Source organism: Canis lupus, chromosome 1 (genome assembly GCF_011100685.1).
Source record: "Canis lupus familiaris isolate Mischka breed German Shepherd chromosome 1, alternate assembly UU_Cfam_GSD_1.0, whole genome shotgun sequence".
Classification (NCBI taxonomy): domain Eukaryota; kingdom Metazoa; phylum Chordata; class Mammalia; order Carnivora; family Canidae; genus Canis; species Canis lupus.
This window is the reverse complement of record NC_049222.1, coordinates 98,016,015-98,029,910: the sequence shown is the minus strand read 5'-3', so window position 1 is coordinate 98,029,910 and position 13,896 is coordinate 98,016,015. Positions and strand designations below refer to the sequence as shown.

The following is a 13,896-nucleotide window of genomic DNA, read 5'->3' as shown; positions in this document are numbered from 1 at the left end:
TGACTTTATTTATTTTTATTTTTTAAAGATTTTATTTATTTATTCATGAGAGACCCAGAGAGAGAGGCAGAGACACAAGCAGAGGGAGAAGTGAGCTCCCTGCGGGGAGCCCAATGAGGGACTGGATCCCAACCCCAGGATCATGCCCTGAGCCGAAGGGAGATGCTCAACCACTGAGCCATGCAGGGGCCCCTTCCCCTGACTTTAAAAAATATCTTACCTTCATCACTGGATTTGGAACAATTTGATTATGATGTAAGTTGGTGTCATTTTCTTCTAGTTTCTTAGACTTAATTGAGTCTCACGCATCTGTGCATATTCATCAAATTTGGAAAATTTTGTTCATCATTTCTTCTAATTTTTTTCTGTCCTCCTTACTCCCTTCTCCTTTAAGGACTACAACTAAATGTATATTAGGCCTTGTGAACTTGTCCTAATTTTTTTTACTTACTAATTTTTTCTGATATCTTTCTTTTTTTTTTTTATCACTTTCCTCCAGTTTCAACTTGGATAATATCTATTGCCATACCTCCAAGGTCACTAATATTTTCCTCAGAAATGTCTAATCTGCTGGTAGCTTCATCTAGTTTATTTTACCCCAGAGATATTGTAGTTTTCGTGTCTAAAGTTTGATTTGGGTGGCTTTAAAAATATATTTTCCATGTCTCTACTTAACTTTTAAAACATATAGAACACATTTACACTAACATTAACATCCTTTTCTGTGAATTCTCCCATCTGTGTTTGTTCTGGGTTGGTTTAACTGATTGACTTTTCTCCTCATTCTGGATTGTATCTATAAGCTTCTTTGCATACCTAATATATTATATATATATATATATATATATATATATATATATATATATATATATATATACACACACATATATATTTATAAAGTGCCAGGCATTGTGAATTCTACCTTTTTGGGTGCTAGATATTTTTATATTCTCATAAATATTCTTGAGCTTTGTTCTGGGACAGTTATATTTCATGGAATCGGTTTGATTCCTTATAGTCTGTTAAGATTTGTTTTTAAGATTTGTGACCTCAGCAGTGTTGTCTAGGGTGAATTATCCCCCAATACTGTGGAGAGATTTATCTGAGTGCCCCACCTGTGAATGTATGATCTGTGGATGCTTTAGGCCTGGCTGGTGGAGTCACACAGCAGTCCTGGCTCTGTGTGAGTACTGGCTGTGGTTCTCACTAGCCTTCAATTCTGGAACCAGCCTTGGAGAGTGTCCTTCTGCACACATGATGGATGCTCAGGGCAACCCTCTGCAGGTCTTCGGAACTGTAGCTACCTTTGTCTCTCTGGAATCCCAGCAATGTCTCCAGTTCAGGGAATCCACAAACTTCCTCTTCTTGGACTATCCCCTGTCTCATGACTGGTAACTCTCTCAGGTCTGTCCTTGGACACTCATCTTGTTGGTTTTCCACTTCTCAGGCACACCGTTCTTCATTGCCTCATGTCAAAAGGAGAGAGGCTGAGTACGTTTTCTGAGAACACATAATATAAGAGATGCAGAGCAATACCGGACTCAGTTTGGTCTGTTTCAAGGGCCCACACTTGTAACCTCCATACCACAAAGCCAGTGAAAGGACATTTTTTCTTTTCTTTTCTTCTTTTAGAGAGTGAGAGAGAGAGAGTATAAGCTCGTGGGGGGCAGAGAGAGAGAGAGAGAGAGAGAATCTTAAGCAGGTTCCATACTCAGTGTGAAGCCCAACACAGGATCTCACGATCCTGAGATCATGACCTGAGTGGAAATCAAGAGTTGGACACTTAACTGACTGGTCTACCCAGGTGCCCTCAAAGGGCATTTTAAAAAGAGAAATGTTACAAGGACATCTCTGTTTAAATCCTTGCACCTGACCAAGATTTTCAGCCTACTTGTGCCACCAACATGGAACTCACCCTGAGTGCTCACATACGGGATAGAAACTGTATGAAACAATAACATGTTTCATTGATATAAGTGGCTCCTCTAGGCAGCAGGAGGAATATGATGGTGAATCTGCATGGGGAGAGCTGCCTCAACCATTGCTGTGAAATCCTGGCAGGCAAGAGGCATGACTTCCATCCTAAGCCTGGATAAGACCCAGAGCCCAGCACCAATGTCCATCTGTGTTCTAGACTGGGGTCTGGCTCAGAAGTTAAGAAGGCCTGATCTGGGCAGCCCAGGTGGCTCAGGGGTTTAGTGCCACCTTCAGCCGGGGGCCTGATCCTGGAGACCTGGATTGGGTCCCATGTCAGGCTCCCTGCATGGAGCCTGCTTCTCCCTCTGCCTATGTCTCTGCCTTTCTCTCTGTGTGTCTCTCATGAATAAATAAATAAAATCTAAAAAAAAAGGTCTGATCTCATTCCTAAGCCTTTCTAATTCCAGTCATTTTCAGCTGAGTTCCAAAGGAGAATGAGATTACAGTGGAGTCATTTGGAGGACTGTTTTCTTGATTTTCCCAAGAATGCTCCATAGCTAGTGCCACTGTAGGAGGAGAGGAGACCAGCTAATTTATGACATATGTTTGTGGCTATAGGCAGTGAGCTCTGTTCTGCTTGAATCCTTGTTGAGAAGGGCCCATGGAGGTTTCCAAGCTAACCTGGCTGGTGGTGGGAGCACACAGGGTGGGTGGGGGTCTCAGCTTTGCTTGGGAAGGAACATCAAGCTGCATTTCAATGGGCACAAACCTTAGGAACTGAATGAAGCATCTTGGCCTCATCAGGTCCAGGTTTGATGCCTCTCTTATCTCACCCTTCTGGAATCCCAGGGCAAGGATGCTCATCTAGGCAGGCAGAGGGCCTAGCATCGTCTGGGGAAGGCCACATGTTCATCCTGGGATAGGTCAGGCTGGAGTCACTGGAATGCAAATGTCAACCTTGTCACGTCCAGCATGTGCCCACATCCCCTACCAAGCTCAAACTCAGTTTCCATAAATGGTCAGGGAGCTCATTTTCTCTGGCCTCAGCCCAAGACCAGGGCACTGAGTTCCCAAAGTCTAACTTGGCTCAAGTATCTTTACCTACTAGGGTTATTTTTTTGTTGCTGTGATGGAATTTGTCATTTTCAACAGCTGCAAGAAATTCAGAATTTATTTTTCTCAGTGAGAAATACCACAGTGAGGTTGGTGGTTCCTGGAAGCTGTTATTTTTTCCATTGTATGGATCCTTAAATGACCCTAGTTAATATTTTAAAGGAATTGATCTTCTTCTACAGGATGCAATCCATGGAGCAGATAGGTATATAAATATAGATATCTCTTGTCCATTTTAATTCTATATTTTTTATAGCTTTGAAGCATAATATAAATGGATAAGGAACCTGGCCAGCAGCAACCAAATACAGTTCCAACAGGGAGGTTTATTACTGCCTCTGGAAGTAAATCATGGCTGATGTTCTGGGCTGAGTTTACTCCAGGCATGTGAGCTCACTCCATCGTATTGTGCCAGATAGAGACTCAGAGAGGAGTCACAGCAGAACATCGACAGAGGCCACAGCTGCTCTTGGATATTTATGTCTTTTTTTCAGAAAGTGGCAAATTCATCCTGGCACTCAGCTCCCTTAAGATAAAGCAGAGGGTTCACCCCTTGCTGATTTCTGGAGGGAAGCTCAACTGCTATGAAAATATATCCCCAGTTGTATCTGGATTTATATAATTTTAGGACAAAATTCTACTTTTTGTTCACAAAAAGTACCCTCCTCCCTTATCCCATTACATGTCATCATGGGATTATCAGCCATGATTATTTGATGGCAAGAAGCATTCATAATCATCTTCCTGATTATTCTCTGACCTGTAATGTTTATCAAAATATCAGAAAGGTTCAGGATTGTGGAACCTGGCTTGACACCCCCACCCCAACCCCAACCCATCAGCATCACCACTAACTCCAGGAAGAAGACAACACAAATCCTTCAGGATGGTTGAACACGCTCTGCTAATCAGGGCCTCAGGAAACAACTCTCCACCACCCTTTCAAGTTGCTCCACCCTAAATGGGTTCTGCTCCAGGGAAAGGCTTTCTTGCATCTAACAGTCCCTTGTGTTGACATTGGTGTATTTTTCTTTCATCTGTTTTTTTAAGTTGAGGTATAATTGACATAGTGTCATGTTGCTTTCAGGTGTGCAATGTGATAGTTGCTATTTGTACATATTTACTGTTTGCAGTGCGTAGGTAGAGGATTGCAGAGCCCCAGTGCTGCAAGGATGCTCAGTGCATAGCTCTGTGATGTAGCAGGAGCAGAAGTACTGGCCCAGGGAGGCCAAGTTCCCACAGCTGGTTGGTAGCAGAGAGCCCTGGTCTCCTGGGCCCCAAGAGCATTTCTTTTCACCATATGGAATTCATTTGAGGATACATTTAAATCCCTCCTCGGCCTTCATTTTTCAAGTTGAAGATGATCTTTTAGCCTTTCCCAAAACTTCAGATATTTTCTTCTTATTTTCTCTGAATTCTCTGTACACAGATTAAATTGTGGGGTGGAGACCATGCTGATCTCAGAATAAGTAGCAGGCTCTATTTACTATTGCTGTCTGGGATAATATTTTTATTCTTGATAATCCATTAATAAAGCAAAAGTATCTCTTGTGTTAGACAGTGATGTATGCACCAAGTATATAGGAGTGAACACTGTAGCCCATCCTTCAAGGGTCTTGGAGTTTGAGGGAGATGTTGATAGCTTAGGGGTTGACTGAGATATGAGGTAGGAGACATGTGTGTGTGTGTTGGGGGGGGTAGTTGGGGCACAAGAAGGGGTATCATCATGTCTGTGGGGCTTTAAGAGAAACTTTAAGGGAAGATTTTACAGAAGTGTGGTTTTTTTTTGCTGGCTCTGGAAGGAAGCACTACCTGGTGGGTAAGTGGAGCAACCCATTTTTAGCCTTTCAGTATTCAGTAATGTTTAAGCACCAAATTGATGTTTGACTTTACTTATGTATGTGTGTGTGCACCTGTGTGCAGGCACATGCATATGTGTGTGTCTTGAATAGCATTGTTTGGAGTAACAAGATCATTTTAATTTTGGAAAGATCCGTTGCAATGTGGACAATGAATTGAGGGGAGAAGAAAGAGGAAAATCCATTAAAGTGACTAAAATAATAGTCCAGAAAAGAAATGGTAAAGATTTGGAAGAGCCAAGGGCCATATCAGCAGAATAATCTGCAGGATTCAGGAGCCCTTTGGATACAGTGAGGGCAGTAGAGGCTTCCAGTGTTGTGCTTTGGATGATGGGGTTGGACGGCTTAATAACAGGTTTGTAGTTCTTCTGTTACACATATCAGAGAGTGTGGACAGAGTAGGAGGTTTGCTGTGGAAGACGAGGAATCCAACGTCAGCCATGTTGAACTTGAACATCTTGGGAGTGTCCAGTTTGCATCGTCCTATGGGCAGAGAGACACATGGCTTAGAAGAGCAAGGGAGAAGCCCAAGATAGAAGTATGGGGGGCGGAATGGAACCAAGGAGTGGCCAACTGGGTCTAAGGGGATGAGAACAGGACACTTCTCCAAGGGTGGGCAAAGGGACTCGTGGAGGAGATGGAGGAGAAATACCTGGACAGGCAGAAGAAGAACCAGAGGGGACCAGAGGGAGGGAAAGGGGGAGAAGAGGATAAGGAGGAGATAGATGGATAGAGGAGGGCAGAGAGGGGGGAGAGAGGGAGTGGGGAGGGATTGGGATGGGGAGAGGGAAGAAGATCTTTCTCCCTGTTTGTTTACACTGAGATATAATTGCCATACAACATTGTGTGAGTCTGAGGTGTGCAGCACACTGACTTGATGCTGTCATGCTGCAATATGACCACAATATGGCTGCCATCGTGGCGTCAGCCAGCATGTCTACTGTGTCACCTAGTTTCCATTTTTTCTAGTGATGGGATCAATTAAGAACTAGTTTCTTAGCAAGCTTAATTTTTTTTTAAGATTTATTTATTTATTCATGAGAGACACACACACAGAGGCAGAGACACAGGCAGAGGGAGATGCAGGCTCACTGCGGGGACCCCAATCTGGGACTTGATCCCAGGACCCTGGGATCATGCCCTGAGCCCAAGGCAGATCTTCAACCACTGAGCCACCAAGCATCTCAAGTTTAATTTTTATAGTTTTTTTTTTGGGCGGGGGGGGGAGCCTGTAATCCCTGTACTGTGTATTAATTACATCTTCAGGGCTTATTTATCTAGACACTGCAAGTGTGCATCTTTGAACAATGTCCAACATTCCAAACATTCCTCACCTCTGGTCTTTGTAACCACTCTTCCACTCTCTGTCTTTTCAAATTCAGGGTTTTTTAGATTCCACATACAAGGAATATCATAGGATTTGGTTTTCTCTGTAGGACTTATCTCACTTAACATAATGTCCTCAGGGCTCATCCGTGTTGTCACAAATGGCAGGATGTGATTTTTCTCATGGCTGAGCAGTATTCTACTTTATGTGTGTGTTCTTTATCTATTTACCCACTGAGGGACGCTTGCGTTGTTCCTGTATCTTGGCTATTGTGAATAATGGTGCGGTCAACATGGGGGTGCAGATGTCTCCTTCGTGACCTGTTATCATTTCCTTTGGGTACATACCCACCAGTGGAATTGCTGAGCTATACGGTAATTCTATTTTTAATTTCTTGAGGAACCTCCATACTGTTCTCTAAAGTAGCTGGACCAGTACAATCCAAGCAACAGTGAACAAGGGTTCCCCTTTCTCCACATCCTTACCGACACTTGCTATCTCTTGTTTTTTTGAGAACCATTCTGATAGGTGTGAGATGATATCTCACTGTGGCTTTGATTTGCATTTCCTGATGATGAGGGATGTTGAACATCTTTTCATGAACCTATTGGCCCTCTGGGTGTCTTCTTTAGAAAAATGTCTATTTAGCTCCTCTGCTCATTATTTAATCCAATTGTTAGGTTTTCTTACTATTGAATTGTATGAGTTCTTTGTAAACTTTGGATCTTGATCACATGCATATGGCTTGCAAATATTCTATCCCATTGCTTGGGTTACCTCTTTATTTTGTTGATTGGTTCTTTCCTAGTGCAGAAGCTTTTAAGTTTGATGTAGACCCACTTGTTGATTTAATCCCTTGTTGATTGTGCTTTCGGAGTCATATCAAAAAAGTCATTCCCAAGACTAATGTTGAGGGGCTGGTCTAGGAGTTTTATAGTATTAGGTCTTCTGTTTAAGTTTCTGGTCCATTGTGAGTTAATGTTTGTGAGCATTGTAAGACAGGGGTCCAATTCATTTTTCTTCATGTAGTTAACTCGTTTTCCGAACACCATTTGTTCTTTTCCCATTGGATGTTCTTGGCTCCCTTAAAAACCAGCTAACCAGACATGTGAGGATTCAATTCTAGGTTCTCTATTCTGCTCCACTGATCTACATGTTGTTTTGTGCCAGTACCACTCTGTCTTAATTACTATAGCTTTGTAGTGTAGCGTGAAATCTGGAAGTGTGATGCTTCCACCTTTGTTCTTTCTCGTGATGGCTTTGGCTATTCGGGGGTCTTTTATGGTTCTATACAAATTTTAGGGTTGTTTATTCTATTTCTGTGAAAAATGCCATTGTAATTTTGATAGGGATGGCATTGAATTTATAGCAAGCTTTGAGTACCAGGAACTTTCAGTAATATTAACTCTTCCAATCCATGAGCCATTTGTTTGTGTTTTCTTTGATTTCTTTCAACCAAGTCTTGTAGTTTTCATTGTATTGATCTTTCACTTCCTTGGTTAAATTTATTCCTAGGTATTTTAGTGTTTTTAATGCTATTGTAAATGGGATAGTTTTCTTTACTTTTTTTCCAGATATTTCATTGTTAGTGCATAGAAATGCAACTTGTTTCTGCATAATGATTTTATATCCTGCAGCATCATTGAATTCATTGATTAGATCCAATAGATTTTTAGTTGAGTCTTTGGGATTTTCAATATATAAAGTCACATCATTTGCAAATAATGACGTGTTTACTTCTTTCTTTCTGATCGGAATGCCTTTTATTTCTTTGTCTTGCCTGATTGCTCTAGAAGGGACTTACAGTACCATGTTGAATAGGAGTGATGAGAGTGACCATCCTGAGGCTCTCCTCTGGTTTCAATATTTTATTCAAGTTTTATTTTAAGTAATTAAGGCATTTGAAGGGGAGGGTCTAATTCCAAACAAAAGGGAAGACTAAAATGAACCCATTAAACTTTTAAAAAGCCAATTGAGAGGTGATCATGCAACAGAAGTCTGATTTAGATCCAAGGGTTTTCGCCATGTGACTATAGTGATGGACGCTTTTTCCACCTTGCAGCTGGAGCTCTTGGCAGCTATGTCAGACTCTGGTGCAAGGGCAACAGACCAACAAGAGAGAGAATTAAGTCTTGAGTCATTGGCATCATCACATCCATTCTCTCTGCCTCAAAACAGCACGGAAGAAACAGGTAGTGTACCCTGCAGATGCTTTGTTGTAAAGGAAGTGATGGAGCAGGGTAGAAAGAGGTCATGCAGATTCTGTCTAAAAAACCCTTATAGATGAGTTTGTGCACAGCGTCAAACAATGAGCCTCTCCTCATTCAGGGCAGGAAACCTAGACTTGATTCTCAGAAAGCCACAATTTCATTCATTTACTCAAAATGGATTTTACAAAGTACCTATGCATTGTAAGCTTCCACTGGCAGCCATTTCTGCATAAAAAAAGAAACCTGAAGCTTTTTATCTTAAGTCCCAATAATTCATTTTTGCTTTTGTTTCCCTTGCCTTTATAGATGTATCTTGCAAGAAGTTGCTATGGCCAAGTTCAAAAAAGGGTGTTGTCTGTGTTCTCCTCTAGGATTTTGATGTATTCCTGTCTCACATTTAGATCCTTCATCCATTTTGAGTTTATCTTTGTGTATGGTGTAAGAGAATGGTCTAGTTTCATTCTTCTGCAAGTGGCTGTCCAATTTTCCTCAGCACCATTTATTGAAGAGACTGTCCTTTTTCCAGTGGATAGTCTTTCCTGCTTTGTCAAATAGTAGTTGACCATAGAGTTGAGGGCCAATTTCTGGGTTCTCTATTCCGTTCCATTGATCTATGGGTCTGTTTTTGTGCCGGTACCATACTGTCTTGATGATCACAGCTTTGTAATCAAGATAAAAAGCTTCTGCACAGCAAAAGAAACAGTCAACAAAACTAAAAGTCATCCTACAGAATGGGAGAAGATATTTGCAATTGACATATCAGATAAAGGGCTAGTATCCAAGATCTATAAAGAACTTATTAAACTCAACAGCAAAGAAACAAACAATCCAATCATGAAATGGGCAAAAGATATGAACAGAAATTTCACCAAAGAAGACACAGACATGGCCAAGAAGCACACGAGAAAATGCTCCACATCACTTGTCATCAGGGAAATACAAATCAAAACCACAATGAGATCCCACCTCACACCAGTGAGAATGGGGAAAATTAACAAGACAGAATCAACAAATGTTGGAGAGGATGTGGAGAAGGGGGAACCCCTTGCACTGTTGGTGGGAATGTGAACTGGTACAGCCACTCTGGAAAACTATGTGGAGGTTCCTCAAAGAGTTAAAAATAGACCTGCCCTACGACCCAGCAATTGCACTACTGGGGATTTACCCCAAAGATACAGATGCAGTGAAACGCCAGAACACCTACACCCCCATGTTTATAGCAGCAATGTCCACAATAGCCAAACTGTGGAAGGAGCCTCGGTGTCCATCGAAAGATGAATGGATAAAGAAGATGTGGTCTATGTATACAATGGAATATTCCTCAGCCATTAGAAACGACAAATACCCACCATTTGCTTCGACGTGGATGGAACTGGAGGGTATTATGCTGAGTGAAATAAGTCAATCGGAGAAGGACAAACATTATATGAACTCATTCATTTGGGGAATATAAAAAATAGTGAAAGGGAATAAAGGGGAAAGGAGAGAAAATGAGTGAAAATATCAGTGAGGGTGAAGAACATGGGAGACCCCTAACTCTGGGAAACAAACAAGGGGTAGTGGAAAGGTGGGTGGGGGATTGGGGTGACTGGGTGACGGGCACTGAGGGAGGCACTTGACGGGATGAGCACTGGGTGTTATGCTATATGTTGGCAAATCGAACTCCAATAAAAAAAATACCAAAAAAAAAAAAAAAAAAAAAAAAGAACCCTGAGCTCTTTAGCACGGCCACCAAGTTCCCCCCAAGCCTACAGATGAAGGGATGATTTTGGAATTGGATTTCTTACGTACCTTGGTAACCTTCAGGCTAAATCATCTTTAACCTGGAGGTCTACCATGATGTTTAGCAAAATTGCATCCCAGACACACAATATTAAAAGATACACTAAGTTCCAAAGTTAGCTATGAATAGTTTTAAACTGAACAGTCGTATGATATTTATTAATGCTTGAAATTCCAGTCCCAGACCAGGCTGGTGGCCACTGGCATTGACATTCTTTCTGTCTGGCGGAACTGACAGTATCATTTTGATACTTGGCTTTAAGATCTTAATATACCCTGGACCTACCAGGCTGGAATCACTCCCTTTGGCCAAGAAGCTGGTATCAGGGTCAATCTAATACTTGGCTGCTATTCCAAAGTTAAGGGTTATTGTTTCTGCTGTCCAGTTGACATTGACAGAAGTTTCCAACTTCTTGTTCATCTTCTGGCAAATGGGGCCTTCAAACTCTGTCCTGCCATTGACATTGATGTGAGGCTGGAATTCATCAGTCTTGTAGCCAACTGCAAAGTTGCTGAGTCACTTGGGACTTTGTGGTCTCAAAATCCATCTGGTGGCCAGCCAGCTGGCCCTGGTGACTCCGCACACGGCACCCTGGATTGAAAGCCTAGTGATGTGGAAATCTAGGTCGATGTGCTTCTGCCTGTATCCTGCCTCAAATTTAGCATCTCCCCTCCTGCCCCCTTCTGGCTTCAGGGTTAGGGGAGCCAGAGGAGTCAAAAATCAGCTTCAGTCCATGTGTGAGCTGATCTCCCACAGTAATTTTGGTGCTGGGGCATGTGGTCACATTCCATTTCTCTGTAACATGGTACAGATTGGTTTCCACATTGCCCATCACTTTGGTGGACTCAGGGTTGGCTGAGCCTGAACTGGTAAACTCTAGTTCATTCTCAGATTTTGTTTTCAAATCTATTTTATTAAGGCCGATCCATAGCCCTTGGTGAGACATCCTGGCAGATTTGCCAAGATGAGCATACATGAGAGGCACATAGGGGCAGCTCGGTTGGGCTGAAGTGCCTGCCTCTTTCTTATGTGAATTTTGTGAATTGCATTTTTAAAGGAATTTGTTCTATTTATATAAGATATTCAATTTAGGGCTGGAGAGTTGTTCATGGTATTCTTTTATTATCCTTTTCATATCCATGGGATCTGTATTGATGGCCTTTCTTTTATTTCTGGTAATAGTAATTTGTGTCTTTGCTTCTTCTTATTTTTTTAAGTAACTTGGCTAAAGGTTTATCAATTTTATTGATCGTTTCAAGGAAACAGCTTTTGATGTTATTGATTTTCTTTATTGATTTCTTCTGTCCGATTTTTAAAATTTCTGCTCTAAATTTGTAATTCCTTTCCTTCTTATTACTTTGGATTTTTTTTAAAAAAGATTTTATTTATTTATTCGTGAGAGGCACACAGAGAGAGAGAGAGAGAGAGAGAAAGAGAGAGAGACAGAGACACAGGCAGAGGGAGAAGCAGGCTCCATGCAGGAAGCCGGATGCTGGAACTCGATCCCAGTACCCCAAGATCCCGCCACGGGCCAAAGGCAGACTCTCAACCACTGAGCCACCCAGGTGTCCTTCTTTCCGGTTTTCTAAAATGGACACTTAGATGATTGATTTAGATCTTTATTTTTTTCTAGTATATGTTTTCAATAATATAAAATTTCCTCCAAACATTGTTTTCCCTGCATCCTGCAAATTGTGATAAGCTGTATAAAATTTAGTTGAAAATAATAAAAATTTTCTCTTTGGCCTTCTCTGACCCATGTGTCATTTAGTAGTGCATTTTTTTAAATTTTTTTATTTATTTATGATAGTAACAGAGAGAGAGAGAGAGGCAGAGACACAGGCAGAGGGAGAAGCAGGCTCCATGCACCGGAAGCCCGACGTGGGATTCGATCCCGGGTCTCTAGGATCACGCCCTGGGCCAAAGGCAGGCGCCAAACCGCTGCACCACCCAGGGATCCCAAGTAGTGCATTTTTAAATCACCAAACATTTGGGGATTTTCCAGCTACCCTTCTATTACCGATTTCTGATTTAGCCCACTGTGGTCAGAGAGCAAAATGTGTGATGTGTTTTATGACTCAGAATGTGGTCTATCTTGGTGCAAGTTCTGTGTGAGCCTGAGAAGGATATATATTCTGCTTTGTTGGTAAAGTATTCTTTAAAGGTCAATTAGATCCAGTTGATTGATGGTGTTGTTCAGTTGAACCATGTCCTTATTGATTTTCTGCATGTTGGATCTATTCATTAGTGACAGCAGCGTGCTGGCGTCTCCAACAGCGATAGTGGACTCATTCATTTCTCCTTTTAGTTCTATTAGTTTTTGTTTGATGTATTTTGACTCTCTGTTTTTCGGTACACTCACATTAAAGATTATTGTGTCTTCTTGGAGAATTGACCACTTTATCATCATGTAATGAATGCCCTTCTTTATCTTGATAATTTTACTTACTCTGACATCTGCTTTGTCTGAAATTAATATCCCCTACTCCAACTTTCTTTTGATGAATGTTAGCATGGTTTATCTTTATCCACCCCCTCACTTTTATTTTATTAAAAAAATTTTTTTTTTTTTTGAGAAAAAGAGAGACCTTGAGCAGGGAAGGGGAGAGGCAGAGGAAGAGGGAGGGAGAGAATCTTAAGCAGGCTCCATGACCCGGGCAGAGCCAGCCATGGGTCTTTGTGTCAACCCTGAGATCATGACCTAAACCAAAATCAGGAGTCTTGCACTTAATGGACTCAGCCACTCAGGTGCCCCAGACCCCTCACTTTTATTTGATCTTTGTATTTAGAATTGATTTCTTATACACAACATGTAGTTTGGTCTTATTTTAAAAATCTGTCCTGACAGTATTTTATTTGGTATATTTTGATTATTGATGTTTAAGGGGGTAACTTAGTTTGAGTAATATTGATCATGTCTCTTTTTCACATTTGTTGCTCTTGTTCTTTGTCTTCCACTCTTTTTTCTGCATTCTCTGTTCTTTTTATAAAAAGATTAATTTATTTATTCTAGAGAGAGAGAGAGAAGAAGCACTCAAGCAGGGGTAGAGGCAGAGGGAGAGAGAATAAAAGAATCCTCGAGCAGACTCCTTGCTAAGGATGGAGCCTGACATGGGCTCAATCCCAAGACCTTGAGATCATGACCTGAGTTGAAATTAAGAGCTTGCCACTCCACAGACTGAGCTGCCCCGGCACCCCTGCATGCTCTGACTTTAACTGAACATTCACTGATATTAATTTTCCTTCTCTCTTAGCATATCAGTTGTACTTCTTTTTTTACTTTTCTTAGTGGTTGCCCTTGAGTTCGCAATGTGCATTTATAACCAATCCAAGCCGACTCTTGAATAACATTGTGCCATTTCCTGAGTACTGCAAATACTTTACACAGAGCACTCCCACTTCCCCTCCCATCCTTTATAAAATTGCTGCCCCTCATTTCACTGAACAGTAAACTACAGTCACCAAGTTTATTGCTATTATTATTTTGAACAAACTGTTCTTTCTTATATCAATTAAGAATAAGAAGAATAAAAAATTTCATTTTTACCTTCACTTATTCTTTCTCTAACACTCTTCTTTGATTTATGTAGACCTGAGCTTCTGACCTATATTTTCCTTTTTTTTTTTTTTTTTTTCTGATGATCATCTTTCAATGCCTCTCGCAAGGGAAATCTGTTGGTGCTAAAT

At 41.2% G+C, this 13,896-nt stretch overlaps 1 pseudogene; it reads right to left on the bottom strand.

Moving 5' to 3' along the window:
* Positions 1 to 9,958: 9,958 nt before the first annotated feature.
* On the bottom strand, positions 9,959 to 11,185 carry LOC100688971 (annotated as a pseudogene).
* Between the last annotated feature and the right edge of the window lie 2,711 nt (positions 11,186 to 13,896).